Source organism: Giraffa tippelskirchi, chromosome 2, assembly GCF_054371585.1.
Source record: "Giraffa tippelskirchi isolate mGirTip1 chromosome 2, T2T-mGirTip1v1.2.pri, whole genome shotgun sequence".
NCBI lineage: Eukaryota > Metazoa > Chordata > Mammalia > Artiodactyla > Giraffidae > Giraffa > Giraffa tippelskirchi.
The window spans coordinates 102332886-102337018 of NC_137276.1; the positions used below are offsets into that span (position 1 = coordinate 102332886).

Consider the following 4133-nt stretch of genomic DNA (forward strand, 5'->3'; position numbering starts at 1 on the left):
CTGGAGTTCTGGGAACTGTGAGCTCCTTAGCTTCAGAGCAGCTGATGGGTCTCATCAGGGAGAATTTGCTGCATTGTCAGAGATTCCCTTGACCTTTCTTCTCAGTCTTGGAGACACATAAGATTTAAGATTTTCAGATTAAAACTCAAAGAGCTAAGAATCATTGGTGAAGTTTTGACTTTTTAACTGTTTTTCCTAGCTGTAAAATGGGACAGTTCACTTGAATGAGATTCCCTTGAAAATCTGATGAAATCATGCACCATACACAATACATGCATAATGTACAACATTTGCCTGTAATGCAGTGTTTAACACGAATCTCTGAAGTCCAGTTGTGGATACCCAGTTAAGATCCCCTTCATGTCCAATACAGCCCATGATACTTAGAATACTCATCAATGTGCCCAGAGATTTATGGGCAGTAGCACACATATTTAAATACTGGCTATTAGACTTACAATACAGCACTTTTCATGCTGGGAAAAGCAGGAAGTGGTGTGGCTTGAAGGGAATCAGGAATAAAGTTAAATCCAGGAGGAATGTCAGCCATAAAGGCATTCAGGAGTATGATGTAACTCATAAAATTTGAATAAGTACTTGTAGGGGTCACATTATCACCAGGGGGTATAGCTCAGTGGAAGAGCATTTGACTGCAGATCAAGAGGTCCCTGGTTCAAATCCAGGTGCCCCCTATTTCTTTCTTTTGCCCTTCCTGGCAACTTTGTTAAAAGGTTGGATCTAGGGTGAGGGAAGTAAGGTGCCTAGGGCTCAAAATTTAAGAAGGCAGTAACTCTCAGGTTCATGGAGGCACCTTGCCTTATCAATTTCTTCACAGTAGAACTATGTGTTCATATAAACTCATCCTGCCTGCACCAGAGACACACATGCACACTCAGAGACACATTCATACACACTCCCACACCTTACACTCCCCAACTACACACGCACAAGCTCATACACACACACCAAAAGACTAAAGCACACACTGCATACATTGCTCACAATGTCCTATATATTGTCCACAATTGTCCTATATGTTACTCCCTGTCCTATATATTCAAGTTTTATTAACCAGAACTTCCTTTCTTTCTTCCTACAAACTGCTTATCTTTTAGTAATTATAGATTTATAGAAGAGTTGAAAAGATAGTATAAAGGGGATCCTCATACCCTTTACTCAACATCCCCTAATGTTGATGGCATACATAACCATGGCACATTTCTCAAAATTATAAAATAAACATCAATGCAGCACTATTAACCAAACCATAAACTTCATCAATTTTTCCATCAGTGTCTTTTTTCTGTTCAAGCACTCAATCCAGGATTCCACATTGCATTTAGTTGTAATGTCTTCTTAGTCTCTATCAACCTCCAATAGTTGATCAGCCTTTCCTTGTGTGTGTTTTTTAAGTTGAAGTATAGTTGATTTACAATGTTGTGTTAATTTCTGATGTACAGTAAAATGATTCAGTTATATTTGTATATATATCCTCATTCATATTCTTTTTCATTATGGCTTATCAGAGGACACTGAATATAGTTTCCTGTGTATAAAGTAGGATCTTGTTGTTTATCCATTCTCTCTCTCTCTCTCTCTATATATATATATATATTTATATATATATACATACATACTATATAATAGTTTGCATTTGTTAACCCCAAACTCCCAGTCCATCCCTCTCCTAACCCCTTTCCTTCTTGGCTGTGAACATAGGGGTGCATGTACCTTTTTTAATTAGAGTTTTGTCCAGATATATGCCTGGGGTCATATGGTGGCTCTATTTTCAGTTTTTTGAGAAACCTTTATATTGTTCTCCATAGTGGCTACACCAGCTTACATCTCACCAACAGTGTAGGAGGGTTCCTTTTTCTCTCTTTGTGGGTTTTTTGTACACCTAAAACTTTTAAAAATTCCTGGCCAGATATTTTGTAGAACACCTCTCACTTTGGATTTGTCTGACATTTTCTCATGATTAGACTGGGGTTGTGTACTTTGTGAAAGAAGATCACAAAGATGTTGTGTCCTTTTAGCCACATCTTACTAGGGCCAGAAGAAAAATGCTGCAGCAATTTACTGCTAGTGAGAGACACAAAATAAAACAAGGCTCATTGCTTGGTGAATCTCTTTGGATTTTGGTGGCAGTCCATTTGAGTTTGTTTCTCTGGTATGCTTATTAGAAAAGGATAACCCATAAGATTGTCAGGGTTTGTTTTTGTTTTTGTTTTTGTAGATCCCAAGGCAAGAAAAGAGTCCACACTCAGCTGTGGTGAGCAGTAAAGATTTGTGTCTTTTTGCTGAAAGGCCTGATGCAAGTCTGTTGGCCACTGTCCCTCTTGTAAATATGTCATCTAGCAAAATGTGGTCCCTAGCATCACCACACTAGTTTATAGCTGTCTCAGCCCAAGAATGACATACATCACTTCTGCTCACAGTTCACCAGACAGAACTAGTCATGTGGTCCCAAACTTCGTTGCACTGGAGGTTGGAAAGGTAAGAAAGCATTTGGGAACTAGGTGAGTATGCACTTTTTTTTTTTTTTTGGCCATAACCCATCTTATCTATTCCAATATGTAAACTTATATAGTATGCGCTGTGCTCAGCCGTGTCCAACTCTTCGCGACCCTCTGGACTGTAACCCAGCAGGCTCCTTTGTCCATGGGATTTTTCAGGCAAAAATATTGGAGTGGGTTGCCATTTCCTCCTTCAGGGGATCTTCATGACCCATGGATTGAACCCATGTCTCCTGTGTCTACTGCATTGTAGGAGGATTCTTCACTACTGAGCCATTGGAGAAGCCCCTATAGGCACTTAGTTGGTGATCACTTTTTCTGATTCTTCTTGTCAAGTGACATGAAAGACCCTTGCCCACATGAAGGGCTTAGAAAGTATTTGGTGAATAACAGCTATGATGAATTTAGTGAATTAATAAATAAATGAAGCAAGATATATTAATATAAAGAAAGTATATTTGTAAATCATTTGGAAACTATTTTTATTATAAGACAAGAGTTATACCTCTCACATTAAAAACTACTTATTCCCTTTAGAAAGATGGTAACGATGACCCTATATGTGCGACAACAAAAGAGACACAGATACAAAGAATAGACTTTTGGACTTGGTGGGAGAAGGCGAGGGTGGGATGATTTGAGAAAATAGCATTGAAACATGTATATTACCATATGTGAAATACATCATCAGTCCAGGTTCAACGCATGAGACAGGGTGCTCAGGGCTGGTACACTAGGATGACCTTGAGGGATAGGATGGGGAGAGAGGTGGGAGGGGGTTTCAGGATGGGGAACACATGTATACCCATGGCTGATTCATGTCAATGTATGGCAAAAACCACTATAGTATTGTAAAGTAATTAGCCTCCAATTAAAATAAATAAATTCAAAAAAAAGAAAAAAAGCAAATTACTTATTCCTGCTTTTCTAAACAACTTTTTGAAAGTTAAACCTTTTATTGAAAAAGACAATATTGCCCGTGCCCATCATGAAAAAAATATTATTACCAGTTTGCTTTATGCTGAGAAATAAATATTTACTACGCTACTTTCCTTTCTAAAACTGTCCACATGACCTTCAGCCATTGTAAAATCAAAACATCTTTATTATATAAAACTTTAAACATATATCAAATAATATAGGAGGGAATAAAATTTGATTGGCTTTTCACTACTGTTTTTTAAAAAACTGTTGTCTTTTTTACATGTGATTTTGTTTTTACACATAAGAATATGTTTTATGTGTGAATGTATATTAATATTTATTTTTTAAAATGCATAAGATATATCTTAGGCAGCATCTCAGATCCTTTTGGCCTTGACTATTTCTGAGGCCCCTGATCACCTTTTCTGTGCTGGCTGCCATGGGGCAACTAAGTATGTAAGGACATGTCAACTCCACCCAGGCAAGCCCTTCAGTCTTCCCTCCTGTCCATGCTGGATGGCACCCACCTCCCTCTCTTGGCTTCCTTCTTACTCTTGAGGTGTGGGAGGTCAAAAGACCCATTTGGTGACCACACACACAGAGTCTGGAGGTGTTGGGAAGTTCATGCATCAAGGAGAAACTTTTCACCCATGAGTTTTAGATTCCCAAGGCTAAAGTCCCCTCATTCCTTAG

At 38.3% G+C, this 4133-nt stretch overlaps 1 non-coding gene across 1 annotated transcript; it reads left to right on the forward strand.

The window, feature by feature from the left end:
• Positions 1-620: 620 nt before the first annotated feature.
• Positions 621-692, forward strand: TRNAC-GCA (transfer RNA cysteine (anticodon GCA)). The gene has a single exon. It is a non-coding gene; the product is annotated as a tRNA-Cys (tRNA).
• Positions 693-4133: the final 3441 nt, after the last annotated feature.